Source organism: Carcharhinus amblyrhynchos, chromosome 22 (genome assembly GCF_965287045.1).
Source record: "Carcharhinus amblyrhynchos chromosome 22, sCarAmb.v2.hapA, whole genome shotgun sequence".
NCBI classification, from domain to species: domain Eukaryota; kingdom Metazoa; phylum Chordata; class Chondrichthyes; order Carcharhiniformes; family Carcharhinidae; genus Carcharhinus; species Carcharhinus amblyrhynchos.
The window spans coordinates 37978945-38000713 of record NC_137345.1 but is presented as its reverse complement, the minus strand read 5'-3'; positions in this window follow the sequence as shown (position 1 = coordinate 38000713).

Sequence of the window (21769 nt, the reverse complement as noted above, 5' to 3'; positions counted from 1 at the left end):
ACTAGTCACAGACCTCCAACTGGAAAAAGACCCCTCCACTACTACCCTCTGTCTTCCAGGGCCAAGCCAGTTCTCAACCCATCTAGCTAGCTCACCTTTTATCCCGTGAGATTTAACCTTTTGCACCAGCCTGCCATGAGGGATCTTGTCAAACGCTTTACTAAAATCCATATAGACGACATCCACGGCCCTTCCCTTGTCAATCGTTTTTGCCACCTCCTCAAAAAATTCAACCAAATTTGTGAGGCATGACCTCCCTTGTACCAAACCATGCTGTCTATCGCTAATGAGATTATTCAGTTCTAAATGTGCAAATATCCTATCTCTAATAGTATTCTCCAACAGTTTCCCTATTATGGACATCAAGCTCACCGGCCTATAATTACCCAGGTTATCCTTGCTACCCTTTTTAAATAATGGGACCACATTTGCTATTCTCCAATCCTCTGGGACCTCACCAGTGTCCAGTAAAGAGACAAAGATTTCTGTTAGAAGCCCGGCAATTTCATTTCTTGTTTCCCTGAGCAATCTAGGATAGATGCCATCAGGCCCTGGGGTTTTGTCTGTCTTAATGTTTCCTAAAAAACTTAACACTTCCTCCCTTGTAATTGAGATTTTTTCTAATGGGTCAACTACCAGTCAACGTGTCCCTCTCCTTTGTGAATACCGATGCGAAGTATTCATTTAGGATCTCACCTACTTCCTTGGGTTCTAAGCATAATTCCCCTTCTTTGTCACCTCTATTAGATCTCCCCTCAGTCGCCGTCTTTCTAGGGAAAACAGTCCCAATTTGCCCAATCTTTCCTCATAACCCAGTCCTTCCATACCAGGCAGCATCCTGGTAAACCTCCTCTGCACTCTCTCCAGGGTCTCCACGTCTTTCCGGTAGTTACTACCGGAAACTGGACGCAGTACTCCAAATGCAGCCTAACCAATGTTCTTTACAACTGCAACATTAGACTCCAGCTCTTATACTCTATACCCCTTCCTATAAAGGCTAACATACCATAAGCTTTCTTTACAACCTTCTCCACTTGTACTGCCACCTTCAAAGACTTGTGCACTTGCACCCCCAGGTCCCTCTGCGTTTCTATACTCTTTATAGGTCTACCCTTTATCATATAACTCCCCACTACATTATTTCTCCCAAAATGCATCACCTCACATTTATCAGGATTAAATTCCATCTGCCATTTATCTGCCCAATATACCAGCCTGTCTATATCCTGTTGTATTGCCTGACACTGCCATCTTAGTGCCACCTGCAAATTTGCTGGTCACACCACTTACTCCCTCTTCCAAGTCATTTATGTATATTACAAAAAGAAGAGGAGCCCTGCGGCACACCATTAGTGACAGACCTCCAGCGAGAGAAGGACCCTTCCACTACTACTCTCTGTCTCCTCTTACCAAGCCAGTTATCAATCCATCTAGATACCTGGCCTTGTATTCCATGAGCCTTAGCCTTTTCAACCAACCTACCATGAGGGACTTTGTCAAAAGCCTCACTGAAATCCATATAGACGACATCAACGGTGTGTCTTTCATCGACTGTTTTTGTCATCTCCTCAAAAAATTCTACCAGATTCGTAAGGCAAGACTTCCCCGTAACGAAGCCATGCTGCGTATCCTTAATCAGATCGCAACGCTCTGAGTGCTCATACATCCTATCCCTAAGAATCCTCTCCAACAACTTCCCTACCACTGATGTCGAACTCACCAGCCTATAATTACCCGGGTTATCCCTACTACCCTTTTTAAGTACCATATTCGCTATTCTCCAGTCCTCGGGGACCTCACCTGTGTCCAAAGAAGAGACAAAGATTTGCGTCAGAGGCCCAGCAATTTCATCTCTCACCTCCCTAAGCAGCCTAGGATAAATGCCATCGGGCCCTGGAGATTTATCAGTTTTAATGCTACCTAATAGCCCTAACACTTCCTCCCTTGTAATGGATAGTTCCTTCAATTGGTCTACAGCTCCCTCCAAGACTGTACCAGACATCAAGCCCCTCTCCTTCGTGAATACTGACGCAAAGTAATCATTCAGGATCTCCCCCATTCCCTCGGACTCTAAGCACAGTTCCCCTCCTCTGTCCCTGAGAGGCCCGATTTTTCCTCTAACCACCCTTTTGTTCCTGACATAGGAGTAAAACGCCTTTGGATTTCCCTAAATCCTGTCTGCCAAAGCCATTTCATGCCCCCTTTTTGCCCTTCTAACTCCCCGTTTGAGCTCCCTCCTACTCTGTCTGTATTCTTCCAATACTCTCTCCGTTCCCAGTTGCTTAGGCCTAACATACACCTCTCGTTTCTTCCTGACCAAGTCCTCAATATCTCTCGTAATCCACTGCTCTCTAATCCTACCTTTCCCATCCTTCCTCTTAACCGGCACATGTCTTTCCTGCACCCATTTCAGTTTTCCCTTGAAAGACTCCCACATGCCGAACGTGGACTTGCCCTCCAACAGCCTATCCCAGTCTGTATCCCTAAGTTCCTGCCTAATCCGGCTGTATCTAACCTTTCCCCAATTTAGCACCCTCCCCTTAGGACAGCACTCATCTTTTTCCATTAATATCTTAAAGTAGACAGAGTTGTGGTCACTGTTAGCCACATGTTCACCTACTACAACCTCAACCACCTGACCCGGCTCATTACCCAGAACTAAATCCAGTATAGCCCCCTCTGTAGTAGGGCTATCTACATACTGCTCCAAGGACCCTTCCAGTACACATTTTACAAATTCCTCCCTGTCTGAACCCCCAGCTCTAGGCACCTTCCAATCCACATGAGGGAGATTAAAATCTCCCACTACAACAACCCTATTTTGCCTACATTTATCCAAAATGACTCTACATATACCCTCTTCCACTGCCCATGGGCTGTTGGGCGGTCTGTAGTACACCCCTAGCATAGTAATCGCTCCCTTCCTATTCCTCAACTCCACCCACAGAGACTCAATTCCTAACTCCTCTATATTATCCTCCCTCTGCACCGCTGTGATGTGCTCCCTAACTAGCAGCGCCACTCCCCCTCCTCTTTTCGACCCTCCTCTGTCGTGCCTAAAACACTTATACCCAGGAATATTTAGCTGCCAGTGCTGGCCTTCCTTTAACCACGTCTCCGTCACTGCCACCACATTTAAATTCCTTGTGAACATTAAGTTCATCCATTTTACCCGTCACACTCCTCGCATTAAAACAGATGCACTGAAGATCTACAGGCCCACTCGGATCCTCCTTCTCCCGGGGAATTTTCCTCTCATCCAGACTTACCCTGTCACCCAACTCGCTCCCAATCCCAGTGCCTACTGAGCTATCGGTCTCCTCCCCACCCCCCCCTTCATATTAATTTAAATCCTGCCAAAACACTCCAGCTAACCTCCCAGCTAAAATATTTGTGCCCTTCCTATTTAAATGTTCCCCATCCCTCCTGTACAGGTGCCCTTCCCTCAATGGTCTATAAATGTAAAACCCTCTGTCCTGCACCAATCCTTCAGCCACACATTCAGCTGTAGGATCTCAGTATTCCTAGCCCCACTGTTACTCGGCACTGGCAGCAGCCCAGAGATTGCAACCCTGAGGCCCTGCTCTTCAGCCTGGCCCCCAACTCCCTGAACTGCTTACTATATCCCCCCTGCTCTTCCTTCCTACGTCCTTCTCTCCTATGTGTATAATTACATCAGCCTGGGTCCCTTTGCCCTTCAAAATTCCCTCTACCCTCTCCGACACATCCTGTACCCCTGCTCCAGGGAGGCAGACTACCATCCTGGAGTCCCGCTTTTGCCCACAGAACCGCCTATCAATTCCTTTAACCCTCCCGTCCCCCACCACTATCTCATTGCCAGACCCCTTCCTTCCCTCTGAGGCATTCTGATCCTCCTCTCTTGCCTTTTCTACCCCAGTTGTCGCCTTACCCTTGATATTTGGGGGACTACCACTGGGGTAGTCTTTGGACCATGACTTCACTTCTTTTTCCCCTTCCTAACGGTAACCCACCTGTTCCCCCCACCCCCCCACCCCCAGCCCCCAGGCTCTGGGATCTCCACTTGACTGTGGTTCTTATTCATTATCACCTCGTTCTCCCTGACTAAAACTACATCGTCAAGACGCAGCTCTAACTGCCTGACCCGGGCCCTCAGACGCTGCAGCTTCAGACGCTTGATGCAGATGTGGACTTTCGGGAGACATGTTGTCTCCAGGAATGCCCACATATGACACCTAACGCAGCTGAAGCATCTCCCCATGGACCGTGACATTTACCTGACCACCCTTGGAGTTAGGAACACAGACCTGTTTCCGTGCTGTATTGCTCTATGACTCTATGTTAATCATAACTTATCGCTCTAGCTGGATACAATGGATACTATGATCTCACAGAGCAAAGAGAGAAATGTTTGTATTTCCACAGAACCTGTCACGATTGAAGTAAATTGCAGAGTTCTTTCCAGTCAATGAAGTGTTTTTTTTTGAATTGTGGTGACTCCCTGCCAACATCCTCAGATATCTTCTCTGCACTCTTCACAGCAGTCAGTCTCCACCCAGCATGTAACCTGATAATGACCCGACCATGTTGATTAAGGGGTAAATATTGGCCTGGATGCCAGGGATAACTCCCCTGCCCCTCTTCGAAACATAGTCATGGGATTTTCCCATTCTCCTGGGAGAGCAGACAGAACCTTTCTTTACAGTTTCATTGATAAACACCCAGTCAGAGGCTGCTTCAGTAACAATACTGAAACTCAGTCCAAATGTTTGTGTGTAAGTCTCTGGAATGAGCTTTGAACTTGTAACTGAGGATCAAGCATGTTCCAACAACAAGAATTTATACTTATATTGCACCTTTAACTAAATTAAACATCATAAGGTCCTTTGCTGGGGCATTATAAAACAAGGTGTGACACAAAGACACAGGGGGCAGAATTCTCCCAAAAAAATTCTAAGGATTGAATTTGTGTGAAAACTGGAGTAATTCACGTTTTTTTTTCAGTTGGATTTCAGACAAGAACCTCCCACGCTCTGTACAATGCAGATGGCTCCAGGATGAATATTATTAAATTTCAGGGGGCAGGGCCTATTCACATTGGAGATGCTGAAATCGTCATGCTGAGTGCTGCATGCACCAATCTGTCAGCACCAAGACTGACACATACTCAGTAAGCCCGTACTGTTGGCCTCCCAATCACTGGCCAGCCCTGCGACCTCTGTAACAACAGTTCTCTGTCTCCATCCCACCCCCTCCACAGCATGAGCACTGCCCCCCCCCCCCAACCATTCTGAGGCTCAGCCCTAACTCCCCCCAACTCCTCCACCCCCAATCCATCGCAATCTCCAGCCCCCGCTTGCAGTCCCCACCCCTCTCTCTGCAGCCCCAACCTCCTCCCCTGCAGTCCCGACATCCCCCTCCACCCCCCACCCCCCCAACAGTGCTGACACCCCCCAGCAAGCTGACCATTCCCCACGGCCGTCCCCTCATCACCCCACCCCGATCACTTAGCCTCCTTCCTTCCCCCACTGATCCCAACTGCAGAATGGCAGCAGGAACGCACCCTCGCCCCCCCCTCCACACGCCCCTCCCCAGGTCAAAGAGGCATAGTGTCTTAAAGGAAGAAAACAGATGGATGGAGAATTTTCAATAAGAAATCTTACAACAATGGATACAGCAGTGTAAATACAGATAAAAATACCTTCCTGGACTTCTTACTATCTTGAGAATGACTTCATTAGCTACTTAACCCTGGTGCTCCTTGTCAAACAGTTCCATGACAAAGGAAGACAGACAACATTGTCCTGACAATATTTCTTCATCACCTGTGGTCAGAAAATTACAGCCTGTGACTAGATTGAGCTGGTATATTTTCATTCCGCTCTACTTGAAACAATTGCCCATGTCAGCGAGAAGTTAGCATACTGCTTGTCTCACAGATTGAAGGTGACTCAATGTGGCTTGAATCAACAAAGGGTGACTCAAGTTGGCTTGAATCAACAAAGGGTTTATTTCCAACAATAAGAATGATATATGTCCAAGGTCAGGCTGAATTACAATGTGACCACTCTACTCCACTCCCTGGCTCCAACTGCCAATCCCTCCTCAGCCTGCAGTCTATGCCCTCCTACCAATTGGCACAGCTTCCCACTGGAACGCTCCATAGGGTCCTCACTGATCACATGGTCCTTGGGAGATGATCCCGCCTTCCCACACAACTACAGGAGCCAATGAGCTAAGTTGGTTTGATGATCAAGTGCGGTCCATAACAACAGCAGCAAAATGTGGACGGATGTTGGAAGGGAATTCCAAAGTTTGCCATCTAAACAATTGAAGGCACAGCCACCAAGGAATTATGTTTGGGAAAAAACTAATGGGTCAGAATTTGAGGGATGTGGATATCTCAAAAGTTGTGGAGTTGGAAGAGATTTGGAGGAGAAGCGTAAGGCCATGGAGGGATTGAAAAGATCAATGAGATTTATAAAATCAGGGAGTTGCTGAATTGGGAACCAATGTAAACAGTGAGCAGAGGGGTGATAATGAACAGAACTTACTGCAAGTTACCACGCGTGGAGCAGAGATTTGGTTCTACTTGAGTTTACAGAGGGTAGAATGTGGGATAGCAGCAAGGCATGTGTTGGAATGGTCAATTCCGGATGTAACAAACGCCTGAGTGAAGGTTTCAGTGACAGCTGGTTTGAGTTGATTTGATTTGATTTATTATTGTCAATATATTAAAATACAGTGAAAAGAATTATTTCTCACCGACAAAACATACCGTTCATAGCGAAGGAAGGAGAGTGCAGAATTATAGTTATAGCTAGGGTGTAGAGAAAGATCAACTTAATATAAGATAAGTCCATTCAAAAGTTTGATGGCAGCAGGGAAGAAGCTGTTCTTAGTTGGTTGGTATGTGGCCTCAGACTTTCGTATCTTTTTCCTGACAGAAGATGGAAGAGAGAATGGGGTCTGTGAGATCCTTAATTATGCTGACTGCTTTTCCGAGGCAGCGGGAAGTTTGGGTTCTGAAGGAAATGGCAGAGGTGATAGTAGATGCCTTAGTGATTATTTACCAAACTTCGCTGGATTCCGGAGAAGTGCCAGAAGATTGGAAAACAGCTAATGTGCTAATGTTAGGCCGCTGTTTAAAAAAGGTAGCAGGCAAAAGGCAGGGAATTATAGGCCGGTTAGTTTAATGTCTGTTGTTGGAAAAATGCTTGAATCCGTCATCAAAGAAGAAATAGCGAGGCACCTAGAGAAGAATTGTTTGATAGAGCAGACGCAGCACGGATTCGTTAAGGGGAAGTCGTGTTTGACAAATTTATTGGAATTCTATGAGGATGTGACTAGTGCGGTAGACAGAGGGGAACCGGTGGATGTAGTGTTTCTCAATTTTCAAAAGGCATTTGATACGGTGCCGCACAAAAGGTTGCTTCAGAAGGTTAGGGGGCATGGAGTTGGGGGTAAGGTGTTAGCGTGGATAGAGGATTGGTTGTCTAATCGGAAGCAGAGAGTTGGTATCAATGGGTGCTATTCTGATTGGCGGTTGGTAACTAGTGGAGTGCTGCAGGGATCGGTGCTGGGGCCTCAGCTATTTACCATTTATATAGATGATCTGGAGGAGGGGGCTGAGTGTAGGGTGATGAAATTTGCTGATGGCACAAAGATAAGTGGAAAAGCAAATTGTGTGGAGGGTGTGGAAAGTCTGCAGAGGGATCTAGATAGGCTGAGCGAGTGGGCGAGGGCCTGGCAGATGCAGTACAATGTTAGCAAGTGTGAGGTTATCCACTTTGGCAGGAATAATAGTAGGAGGGATTATTATTTAAAGGGTGAAAAGCTGCAGCATGCTACGGTGCAGAGGGACCTGGGGGTCCTTGTGCATGGGTCACAAAAACCCAGTCTGCAGGTGCAACAGGTGATCAAGAAGGCAAATGGAACGTTGGCCTTTATAGCGAGGGGGATAGAATATAAAAGCAGGGAGGTCTTGCTACAACTGTACAGGGCACTGGTGAGGCCGCAGCTGGAGTACTGTGTGCAGTTTTGGTCGCCGCACTTGCGCAAGGATATTTTGGCCTTGGAGGGAGTGCAGAGGAGGTTCACTAGGCTGATACCGGAGATGAGGGGGTTGGACTATGAAGAGAGACTAAATAGACTGGGTCTGTACTCGTTGGAGTTTAGAAGGATGAGGGGGGGTCTTATAGAGACGTATAAGATAACGAAAGGGATGGATAGAGTAGAGGTAGAGAGATTCTTCCTGCTCAGAAAGGACAACAGGACTAGAGGGCACAGCCTCAAGATAAGGGGGGCGCAGTTTAGAACGGAGTTGAAGAGGAACTTCTTCACTCAAAGGGTGGTGAATCTCTGGAATTCTCTGCCCGTTGAAGTGGTGGAGGCTACCTCGCTAAATATATTTAAGACACGGGTAGATAGGCTTTTGGTAGGCAAGGGAATTAAGGGTTATGGGGAGAAAGCGGGAAAGTGGAACTGAGCCACTTCAGATCAGCCATGATCTTATTGAATGGCGGGGCAGGCTCGAAGGGCTAGATGGCCTACTCCTGCTCCTATTTCTTATGTTCTTATGTTCTTATGAAGTGTAGGCAGAGTCAATGGATGAGAGGTTGGTTTGCACAATGAACTGGGCTATGTACAAGACCCTTCATAGTTTCTTGTGATCTTGGACAAAGCAAGAGCCAAAGCAAGCTGTGATATAATCAGAAGGATGCTTTCTATGCGGCATCTATAAAATGTGGGTGAGATTCGTAGCAGGCACGCAAATTTTCTTAGCCTCCTGAGAAAGTAGAGGCCTTAGTGGGCTTCTTTAACTATAGTGTCAGGGAATCCAGGATAGATTGTTGGTGATCTGGACACCTAAAAACTTGAAACTCTCGATTCTTTCTACTTCATCCCCATTTATGTAGGCAGGAGCATGTTCTCTCTTAGCTTCCTGTAGTCAATGACTATCGCCTTCATTTTATTGACATTGAGGGAGTGATTATTGTCGTCGCAGCAGTTCACCAGATTCTCTATTTCTTTCCCATAATCCGTCTCGTCACTGTTTGAGATCCGACCCATTACGGTTGTGTCATCAGCAAACTTGAAAGTGAAGTTGGAGGGGAATTTGGCCACACAGTCATTGGTGTATAAGGAGTAGAGTAGGGAGTTGAGGGCACAGCCTTGTTGAGGATGATTATGGAGGAGCTGTTGTTGCCTATCCTTGGGTTAGGAAGTCTAGGATCCAGTCGCAGAGGGAGGAGCTGAGCCTCAGGCCACGGAGTTTGGAGATGTGTCTTGTAGGAATAACAGTGTTGAAGGCTGAGTTGTAGTCAATAAATAGGACTCTGACATAGGTGTTCTTGTTATCTAGATGTTCCAGGGTTGAGTGCAGGTCCAGAGAGATAGTGTCTGCTGTGGACCTGTTGCAGAAGTAGGTAAACTATAGTGGATCCAGATAGTCGGAGAGGCTGGAATTGATTCATGCCATGAGTAACCTTTCGAAGCACTTCATAATGATGGATGTCAGAGCCAGCGGGCAATGATCATTAAGGCACACTGCTTGGCTGTTTTTTGGCACTGGGATGATGGTCATCCTCTTAAAGCAGGTAGGGACCTCAGATTGGTGTGAAGAGAGGTTATAGATATCTGTGAATACCCCTGCCAGCTAGTCTGCGCAGGACCTGAGTACTCATCCGGTTACCCCATCCAGGCCAGTTGTTTTCCAGAGGTTGACTTTCGAGCAGGCTGCTCTGACAGGCTGGTAGTCCCAGATACAGGTTCATCCGTGGCTTCTGGGATGGAGGCCGTGCTCTCGCTGACCTATTGCTCAAAATGGGTATAGAATGCATTGAGCTTGTTAAGGAGGGATGCATTGGTGCCGGCGATTCTACATGCCTTCCTCTTGTAGCCTGATACGTCTTACAGACTTTGCCGTAGTCAGCGGGAGTCCATGTGGTTAAACTGGGACTCTAGCTTGATCCGGTACTGTCTTTTGGCATCTTTGATGGATCTCCATAGGCCACACCTGGATTTCTTGTGTAGTAAGAAGTCTGACAACACCAGGTTTAAGTCCAACTGATTTATTTGATAGTAAACTCACAAGCTTTCGAGGTTTCCCTCTTTGTCAGGTGAATGAAGAGCTCATTCGCCTAACAAAGAGGGAAACCTCAAAAGCTTGTGAGTTTACTATCAAATAAATCAGTTGGACTTAAATCTGGTGTTGTCAGACTTCTTACTGTGTTTACCCCAGTCCAACGCCAGCATCTCCACATCATGATTTCTTGTGTAGGTCAGTGTTGCCTGACTTGAGCTGAGCTGAGTCAGGGGGACGTCAGGAGATGTTATGGAGATGGGTGGCACAGTAGTTCCAGGGTCCTGGGTTCGATTCCCAGCTCGGGTCACTGTCTGTGTGGAGTTTGCACATTCTCCTCGTGTCTGCGTGGGTTTCCTCCGGGTACTCCGGTTTCCTCCCACAGTCAAAAGATATGCGGGTTAGGTTGATTGGCCATGCTAAGAAATTGCCCCTTTGTGTCCAGGGTTGTGTAGGTTAGAGGGATTAGTGGGTATAATGTGTAGGGATATGGGGATAGGGCCTGGCTGGGATTGTGTTCGGTGCAGACTCGGTGGGCCGAAGGGCCTCTTTCTGAACTGTATGGTTCTATGGTTCTATGGAAACCAGTCTTAGTGATAGTATGAATGCGAGGCTGGAACTCATCCCAGGATCAGATGTGACACCAAGGGCTCAATTTTACCAACAAGTGTGAAAACTTGGTAAAGTCAGTCATGAGGCGAATAACGCGATCTGTGCCCGCCTCTGTGCCCGCTCCCCCGTTACCAAGCAGCTAAAACGGTCGCCATTGGCCTGAGCCTGAAACAGCAGACATGCTCAGCAAAGGTCTGTTTTGGGCGTTCCAGCTTCTAAGAATGCAAGTTCAGAACTTCCATCGGCAGTGATGGTGGGGCGGGGGGAGGAGAGGGGGAGGCAGTCAGATGGATCTCTGGCGGAGGGAGGGGGCGAAGGGCCAGATTGTTCTCTGGTGGTGTGGGGGGCCGGGGGTGGGGCGGTGGGGGGGGCGGTGGGTGGCACAAGAAGGAGGGAGGTGGGCCAAATCATTCTCTGGTGGGAAGGGAGAGACGGAGGTGGACCAGATAGATCTCTGGAGGCAGGGGTGTGGGGGGGTGGTGGTGGTTGTGGTGGTGGCAGATGGATATCTGGTGGGAGGGGGAAGAGGAGGGAGGGAGGCCAGATCATTCTCTGGTTGGGGGAGAGGAGGAAGGAGGGTCAGATCGTTCTCTGGGGGGGGGGTGGTGGAACAGGGGGCTCTGTTGCCACTCTGTAGGCACTCGGTGGGGGAGAAGTGGGGCTAGGGGGCCACAACCAGTCTGGGTAGTGGGAAGTGTGGAGGGAATAAGGGGGACAGTTATGTTGTGGTATGGAGCAATGTCTGTGGGGACCATCGCTTCCGGGCCACTTTGTCCAGCAGGGGAACGTTGTCCAAATTTTTTTCACTGCGCACGTGCAGTTGAAGGCTCTGACCAGAGCTGCGGGATTTTGGGCACAATAAGCCTGGCCCACAGGTTTGTGCAGCGTGATTCATAATCGCTGATTTTTTTTCAGGCTGAGTGCCTATGGGGGTGCTTGAGAACAGGTTTACAAGTCGGATCTGAATCACACCCAGATTCAGCACTTAGAATCAAAATGGTAAAATCAGGCCCCAAGTTTGCAAACAGACTGGTTAATGTTAGACTGTTGCCAGGGACGGGGATGCAGTTGGTAACTAAGGATTGGAATTTGAGTGGGGGCTAAAAGCAATTGCTTCAGTTTTAGCAATACTTCACAGGAGGAAATTGAATAGACATTCTGTGGAGGAGTCTGGGGAGGTGGCGAGGTGGACCTGGCTGTCACTGGCAGACTTGTGAAAACTAACACTATGTCTTAGATTGCCAAGATACAGCGTAGAGATATAAAATAAGGAATCAAGGATTGATTCAGAGGTGAGGGTGTGGGAGCACGAAGGGAAGCTATTGTTCCACTTGCATATTTGATGTGTTTAGCCTCCCAGGCACTTTGAATGAAACCATAGCACCCAGGGCGTAAGCACCTGGGGAATGTATTGAGTAACGTTCAATTATTGCTAATTAATATTTTAAAGGGTTAGAAATATTCAGTCAAAAGAAATGTTGTTGCTCTGAAAAATATCCCTCTGTAAACTGATTCTAAGTATAACCATAACATAACAACAATGAAAATGAAACTGGTGTGGGGTTTTGGAGTCCTATCTCAGAGATCCTATTTCTTCTATAGGGTCAAGGCCTAAAAATGGGCCAAGTCTAATTTCCACCCTTGAGCTCCTTCTATTATTAGATATTGGTGGTAGGAATGTGAAGGCTACATGTTGACAGTCATGTCCTGCTGCCTCCTGTATGTTTTGTATGTGGGTGCACAGGGAACCAAGACCTTGGTTACTCCTGAAACATAGCTTCTGATAAAATAACAAATGATTCCTAAGGCAACCATTCAGGCACTGTTGTATAAAAGCTAAGGACAGTGCTGATAGACCCGGAATTATTAGAGGTCAGATAGCAGTCCTGAGGCACAATCTTTCCATTCAGATTGAAGTTAGATATACTCTGCCCTCCATAAGGCTCAGGCGGTATCCAGCAAGCCTGCTGCCTAGGGAAGTTTCCTTTCTGATTGGAACATATCTCAGCAAGGATTGAAATAATTAGCATTATCGAGCAACCTCAACGCATCCCAATTCAATACTTAATGCAAGGACACACTGCAACACTCCATTGCACAAACAATGACATCGCTGAACAGAATTTTTCTTTCAGTGAGAGATTAATTTTGGTCAGGACACCAAGGACCAGCAGTGGATCTATCCCCATGTAGGGAGTACCAATATTGACTCCAGCATGTTAGGGTCATTATTCATGGACCGGGCACTGATTTTAAAGGATCGCTTGTCAGTGAATTGCTAATGCTCCATCTTCCTCTCCTATCTATCCCAGGGCAAGATTTTTCAGATGGTGGTGTTCTCCGCCCCATCATTCAAAGGGTCGGGGGGAACGCACTAATTGTCATTAATTGTCCACTTCGGGATGTAACTGGGACAAGGGCAGGCCAGCCACGAGGTAACTCTGGGAAACTGCAGACAGTGCAAGTGGGAAGGCAACCAGGGAATTATATAGGATCCTCCCCCTCCCCCCACCCACCCCCCACCTCCACCACCACCCCCCCCCCCCCCCCCCTCAACCAACTCCCCATTCTGGGAGTGTAAAACTCAGCCTGTATGAGCTTGTAGCAGAGAATATGATGTGGAGTAACAGTAACCCAAACACTGCTGAAAGCAGGACCCTTTGTGTTGTGCTCGCCATGTTGGGACCATCTGATTCAGGACAAGGCTGAATGTAACACACTTTCAGAATGCCACTCCCAAAAGGTGCATCAGTCTTCCCCACAGTTGCCATTTTCAAAGGGAGGAGGAGATAGCATCCATCCATCTCTTGTTAAAAGCCTGTTAAACTCCTAGCTAATGGGCAGGAGCAGGCCAGAAGGAGACTTCCACATTGCAGATCAAAAGTAAGCTAGGAGCCTGAACTGCGTTAGTGCACAGTTTAACTGTGTTAGTGTACAGTTTAACTGCGTTAGTGTACAGTTTAATTCACTGAAACCCAACAATGCAGAAAAAGGCCATTTGGCCCATCGAGTCTGCACCAACCACAATCCCACCCAGGCACTACCCCCATATCCCTACACACTTACCTGCTAATCCCTCTAATCTACACATCTCAGGACACTAAGGGGCAATTTTAGCATGGCTAATCAACTTAACCTGCACATCTTTGGACTGTGGGAGGAAACCGGAGCACCCGGAGGAAACCCATGCAGACATGAGGAGAATGTACAAACTCCACACAGACCCAAGCCGGGAATTGAATCCAGGTTCCTGGAGCTGTGAAGCAGCAGTGCTAACCACTGTGCCACCGTGCCGCCCATTATGTTAGTGTATAGTTTAACTGTGTTAGTGCACAGTTTAATTATGTTAGTGCATAGTTTCACTGCGTTAGTGTAGTTTAGTTGTGTTAGTGCACAGTCTAACTGTTAGTGTACAGTGATTCTGTGTTAGTGTACAGTTTAACAGTGTTAGTGTAGAGTTTAACTGTGTTACTGGACTGTGTATCTGTGTTAGCGTACAGTTTAACAATTGTTGTAGGTAAATAATACCTCTGAGACTAGTTGTGAGTCAAAGTACAGCAGGTATATTACAAAAGCTTTTGGGAGAAGCCCAGTTCCTAAAGTGGTTCACCAGACTTCTCCCCGAACACAAGTAAGAGTAAGATTTTTATACATCCGAGTTCCCGACCCTAGTTACATCTGCAGTTCTCCAGAATGTCTGTCATGATTCATCATCTATGGTTATTGCTGCCTCAGCAGTTTCGTCCTTTGTGTAGTTCATTGTAATCATAGCTGTCCCAAGGCTGCGACTGTCTCCGTTTTATTCCTCTAGTGTAACTAGCCATTATCGCATCGCAACACCTGCGGTTTGTTTAGCCAGCATACAAAGCTACAAACTCACACAAACACATCAACTGGCATACAAGGTTACAGGTTTACAAAAACAAGTCTTGCAATGTTTTGCACAAATCTTTATGAATTACAAAGTTCATTAACCCGTTCCCTTCTTCATTCCCCCCTTTTGGTTGGGGCCACACCAAAGAATGGCCCCATGACCAATTTAGAACCAAATGTTACCAGCATACGGGCCCGGGTCCTTTGTCAGGAGGTCGGCCCCCTCTGACTGTACTCTTCCGCCTGGTATAACCTGTTTTACTGTTACTGTTTTACAACACATGGTCAATAATGTCATACAACACAGCAAGCAATAACAATTACAATTAATACAATCAATCCATGCATCGGGTATGAACCCATGACCCGAAATATTGCCCCAGCCAGCCCAGAGGGTTCCCCTCATCCTGTATTGTTTTCTCTACATGTTTAAGCGAGTTATATTCTCCGAAGCATGGAATATATATGCACAGCATTCAGAACCAACTATAACACATGTCCCTCCTTGGGAGGCTAGCACATAATCGACTGCCAAATAGCTATGACCTCTGCTGATACCTCAGAAATGGCTGTGCTCACCTCCTTGAACCCGTCTCTAGTCTCATTTGTGATTCTCTCTAAGGTCGTGGCCATGCATATCAGTTCTAGTGCTGCCTTTGCCGTCCCATACTGTGGGTAAGGCTACCATGAAGAAGTGTGCTGTCTCACTAATGGCTCACTTAGCCCTGAGCAGGTGTACCTCAGGGTGGTCCCGTAAGTCAGTGTTTCGCTTAAGTAAGCAGGGGTCCTTTGCCCATTAATTCCTTTTACATAGACCATTTTATTCGTTATGGGTAAGGATAGGTTCGTGATAGATATGGAGGCTCCCGTGTCCACCAGCATTTCATATTCTCAGCCTCCTACTAGTGCAGACACATAGATTCTACCCTCCTTCTTACCCAAACTCGTGGGGGCTGCCCCTCATCACATTGCCCCTTCCGTGATGGCGGGGGAAGCCTGACTAGGTCGTCTGTGTTTGCTCCAACAGCTGGCTTCTGTGTGGCCCTCTCTATTGCAAAACTGGGAGGTAAATGCCTTCCTTCTACCCTCCTTTAGAGCCCTACAGTTTCTGGCAAAGTGGCCTGGCTGTCCACAATTATGGCATGTATTCTTTGGTTTAGTTCCTTCACTGTTTGCACTAACATTTTCCTGTCTTATTCATGGGTATGGTTTCTCATCTGGCCCATCTTTAATTCCAGATGCCCATTCTACTAATTCATTAGCTTTGAAACATCACAGTTCCATTACAACTCCTTTTTCATGCCCTTTTTATGGGATGGATCCCACCCCACTTTTCTCATCTGTTTAATGAATTTGTCCCTCTCAGTCATATATTTGTTTTTCAGGGATCCCGGGGGGTCCCCACTGTCCTTGTGATCCCGCCATAATACAGATAAGTTTATACTCACCATCTGGAGTCTTCTGTTCTCCCTTCTCACTCTCCCCCTCCGAGGACACTCTTACCAGAGCCCGGTGATACCTGTCGGGGTGATCTGATCTCTCCGTACCACTGCTTATACTAGTTAAGCCAGCTTTTCCTTCTACTCCAGCGATCACTCAGATAATCTCTTTCTCACTCACGCCTGAACATTACACCCCAGGCATCTCTTTCTCCAGTTTCCACATCCACTTCAAAATCCTGACCTTCACGTGGAGGGGGGTGGGTGGGGGGTGGGGAGTGGGGTTACCCCTCTTAATAACCAGTCTAAGGTCGGGTGTTAGAGATGGATGCCTCCTTGCCCATATGTGTTCAGTTCAGATGTCTTTCACGCACAAACTCTCATCACAGATGATCACTTACTGTAGTTTGACCACCCCCCCCCCCCCACCCCACAATTTAGTTTGGTGATCTACTCCGGAGCTCCGGTTGTGGCCATTCAACTGGACCCGTAAACAGATCCTGGGTTTCAGCACCAATTTGTTGTAGATAAATAATACCTCTGAGACTAGTCGTGAATCAAAGTACAGCAGGTTTATTACAAAAGCTTTTGGGAGAAGCTCGGTTCCTAAAGCGGTTCACTAGACTTCTCCCAGAACATAAGAGTAAACTTTTATACATCCCAGTTCCTGCCCCAGTTACGTCTGCAGTTCTCCAGGATGTCTGTCATGGTTCATCATCTGTGGCTATTGCTGCCTCAGTGGTTTCGTCCTTTGCGTAGTTCGTTGTAATCATAGTAATCCCAAGGCTGCGACTGTCTCCATTTTGTTCCTCTAGTGTGATTAGCCATTATTGCATCTCGACACCGGCAGTTTGTTTAGCCAGCATACAAGGCTACAAACTCACACAAACACTCAACTGGCATACAAGGTTACAGGGATGCACAAACAAGTTTTGCAATGATTTGCACAAATCTTTAAGTATTACAAAGTTCATTAACCTTCTTCACTGTGTTACTGTACATTTTAACTGTGTTAGTGCATGGTTTAACTGTGTTCATGCACAGTTTAACTGTGTTAGTGTACAGTTTAACTGCATTAGTGCACAGTTTAACTGCGTTAATGCACATTTTAACTGTTAGTGTACAGTTTATCTGTGTTAGTGCACAGCTTAACTGTGTCAGTGCACAGTTTAACTACGTTAATGTTCAGTTTAACTGTATTAGTGCACTGTTTAACTGTGTTAGTGCACATTTTAACTGTGTTAGTGTACAGTTTATCTGTGTTAGTGCACAGCTTAACTGTGTTAGGGTACAATTTAACTGTGTTAGTGCACGGTATGTCTGTGTTAATGTACTATTTAACTGTGTTTATGCACGATTTACCTGTGTTAGTATATAGTTTATCTGTGTTAGCACACAGTTTATCTGTGTTAATGTACAGTTTGACAGAGTTTGTGCATGGTTTATCTGTGTTAGCGCACAGTTTAACTATGTTAGTGTACAGTTTAACTGTGTTTGTGACACACTTTGAGAATACCACTCCCGGAAGGTGCATCAGTCTTTTCCACAGTTGCCAGTTCCAAAACGAGGACGAGACAGCATCCATCCATTAGGACTATAGAAATACAGAGGGACCTGGGAGTGCAGGTTCACAAGTCTATGAAGGTTGTGACACAAGTGGAGAAGGTTGTGAGGAAAGCTTATGGAATGCTAGCCTTTATAGGAAGAGGTATAGAGTATAGGAGCTGCCGTCTAATGCTTCAGTTGTACAGAACGTTGGAGCATTTGGAGTACTGCGTCCAGTTCTGGTCACCTTACTACCGGAAGGACGTGGAGACTCTGGAGAGGGTGCAGAGGAGGTTTACCAGGATGTTGCCTGGCATGGAGGGATTGAGTTACGAGGAAAGGTTGGAGAAACTGGGACTTTTCTCCTTGGAAAGACGGAGATTGAGGGGAGACATGATAGAGGTATATAAGATACTGAAGGGAATAGATAGAGTCGATAGTGAGAGACTGCTCCCTAGACTGGGTACAATTACGAGAGGTCATGATCTAAGGGTGAGGGGGGAGAAGTATAATTTGGATGTGAAAGGAAGGTTCTTCACGCAGAGGGTCGTGGGGGTATGGAACGTGCTACCGAGTAGGGTGGTGGAGGCAGGAACGTTGGACTCGTTTAAGGTTTACGTAGATGGACACATGAGCGAAACAAGGATGGAGGGTTACAGTAGGGGGTATTAAATAGGGTCAGAGCCTCGGGAGACACTGGAAATGCAGACTTATATGTTAACGTTTTTGTCTTTTTATTCCACAGGTGTCGGTCCACCTTGTTGTCAAACGAAGGGCATGCACACGATGGGTCGTGTGTGGGCTGCTCTTGGAGGTTCCGGGAGTGGCCTAGTACTTTGTGTCGGTGTGTGTGCTTGATCCTGGACCGGTAGATGGGCGCCGCAACAGCTCAGTGACTAGCACTGCTGGCTGTGCAGATACATGGATTTGGGCCTGTGTCTGTGGGAGTTTGCGCATTCTCCCTGTGGTTGCGTGGGTTTCCTCCGGGCGCTCCGGTTTCCTCCCACACCCCAAAGATGTGCTCTTAGGCTGATTGGTTTCCCAAATTGACACTATTCTCCCCTGAATCTGGCTAAGTTAGGGGTTCCATTCGTAGACACGCAGGGTAGAATGGGTGTAGGGTGATGCGGCGGCGCGGGCTCGTTGGGCCGAAGGGCCTGTTTCCCGTGCTGGGTTGTTCTTTGTTCTATCCACCTCCTGTTAACAGCCTCTAAACTCGTAGCTAATGGGCAGGAGGAGGCCAGAAGGAGACTTTCAAATTGCAGGTTGGGAGTAAGCTAGGAGTCTGAACTGTGTTAGTGCACAATTTAACTGTGTTAACGTACAGGTTAACTATGTTAGTGTACAGTTTAATTGTGTTGGTGTACAGTTTTACTGTGTTAGTGCACAGTTTAATTGTGTTAATGTATAGTTTTAACTGTGTTAGTGTACAGTTTAACTGCATTAGTGTACATTTTAACAGTGTAAGTGCATGTTTCAATAGTGTTAGTGCATGGTTTAACGGTGTTAGTGCATGGTTTAACAGTGTTAGTGCATGGTTTAACAGTGTTAGTGCATGGTTTAACGGTGTTAGTGCATGGTTTAACAGTGTTAGTGCATGGTTTAACAGTGTTAGTGCATGGTTTAACAGTGTTAGTGCATGGTTTAACAGTGTTAGTGCATGGTTTAACAGTGTTAGTGTATGGTTTAACAGTGTTAGTGTATGGTTTAACAGTGTTGGTGCATGGTTTAACAGTGTTAGTGTATGGTTTAACAGTGTTAGTGCACAGTTAAACTGTGTTAGTTTACAGTTTAACTGTGTTAGTGCACAGTTTAATTGCATTAGTGCACAGTTTACTTGCATTAGTGCATGGTTTAACTGTATTAGTGCACGGTTTAACAGTGTTAGTGTACAGTTTAACTGCATTAGTGCACAGTTTACCCATGCTAATGTACAGTTTAACTGTGTTAGTGCACAGTTTAATTGCATTAGTGCACAGTTTACTTGCATTAGTGCATGGTTTAACTGTATTAGTGCACGGTTTAACAGTGTTAGTGTACAGTTTAACTGCATTAGTGCACAGTTTACCTGTGCTAATGTACAGTTTAACTGTGTTAGTGCACGGTTTAATTGCATTAGTGCACGGTTTACTTCCAGTAGTGCATGGTTTAACAGTGTTAGTACACAGTTTAACTGTTAGTGCATGGTTTAACTGTGATAGTGCACGGTTTAACTGTATTAGTGCAATGTTTAACTGTGTTAGTGCAGTTTCCAGAATGATGTGAAGGACATTAAATGCTCTTTCTGTTGATTCAAAGTTTTGGGCAAGTGGAGGTTGTTGACATAGAACTCTTCATTCAGTCACCTGCCTGAGCCCTGAGGCTGCTGCCTGTCTGATCTCCCGTCTGCTTTATTCTGCAGAGCAACACCAAGCCCTGTCTCGGTCGTCACCAAATTGGAACATTGCACTCCAGATTGGTTGCTGAAGCCTGGAAGCGCCCAGTGCTATTTTCCACCTCCAACCTATAAGGAGGTCTGCATTTTGAAATAGCATTGCATCAGCGGATCGAACATGGCACCAGAACTCCAGTGTAATGTCTGAACTTTGTTAGGAATTGTGAGTTTTAACAAGAAGAAAAGGTGTGGTTTGCACCTATATATTCAACTAATAATGACAGATTGATTCTAGGAGCTTTTGTCTGTAGAGTACAAACTACAATTGAAATAGGTTTACTAGGCTGATACCGGAGTTGAGGGGGTTGAGCTATGAGGAGAGGCTGAATAAACTAGGCTTGTACTCATTAGAGTTTAGAAGAATGAGGGGAGATCTCATTGAGATGTATAAGATGATGAATGGGATGGATAGGATAGAGGTGGAGAGACTCTTCCCGCTCAGAAAGGACAGTAGGACTAGGGGGCACAGCCTCAAGATAAAGGGGGGAGCGGTTTAGAACGGAGTTGAGGAAGAACTTCTTCACTCAAAGGGTGGTGAATCTCTGGAATTCTCTGCCCGTTGAAGTGGTGGAGGCTGCCTTGCTAAATATTTTTAAGATGCGGGTTGATGGGTTTTTGATAAGAGAGAGGATTAAGGGTTATGGGGAGAGGGCGGGAATGTGGAACTGAGCCACGACAGATCAGCCATGATCTTATTGAATGGCAGGGCAGGCTCGACGGGCTAGATGGCCTACTCCTGCTCCTATTTCTTATGTTCTTATGTTCTTATGAAAGCAAGAGCCTGTGAACACTCCAATCACACCTCCATCAAATCATGTGATCAGCTCTTGAAATAACCATACAACTATTTAAATATATAACATGCAGAAATGACCTGGCATCAGGGTGGCTACACCAGCTTGTAAATCAAGCCCCAGATCTCCCCCTCTTCCTCCTCCTACATTGGCCAAGCAGGTGATATGGTGGCTTGGAATTCAATTCCTATATTTTGAAGTAATGAATATTGAAACTGCTTTGTTCATTCAGCTCGATTTCACTGTTGTGTTTAGTGAGTTTACCTTGAGTAGCAGGTCACAGCAATTCCCTGTTAGAATTTCAATCTAACTTCCAAAGGCTCTGTCATGTTAGAAATGAGATGAAAGATTGTTTATGAGGTGGAGAGTAACTATCAGAATCTGATACATTTTTCCAATCTTCAAAGCTTTATTTGACTCAATGGGAGTAAAATATCCTGATACCAATGCTCAATAACAAATAGTTCCACCTACTTCAATTCACACACACATTTGAAGAGAACTGCACTCCTTTCTCCCAAAAACTTCCCACAATCTCTTATCCCTGGTCACAATTCCAATCTAGGTCTGAATCCCACCCACTGCAATTTCTTTCCTCACCCATTTTCATTGATGACGCCAGCACAGAATCTCTATCTGTTCACTACAAACACAGTAACTATGAGGTCCCTGCACATTGCCACCCCAGCATCTATAATCCACCAACATCATCCTTCAGTACGGAGACTGGTCATGTCGTTGGACTGTAAAGCCAGGGGCTCTTTAGGGAGGGAAATATGCCAGCCTTACCTGGTCTAACCTACACGTGACTCCAGAGCCGCAGCAATGTGGTTGACTCTTAACTGCTCTGTGAAATGGCTGAGTGAGACATTCAGCTCAGGGGCAATGAGAAATGGATAATAAATACCGAACAAACCAGCCATGAACAAGATAAAGGAAAACAGAAAGTGCTTCTAAACACAATAAATAACCCAACATAAAGACTTCAGAAAGAATTTTAAACATCTTG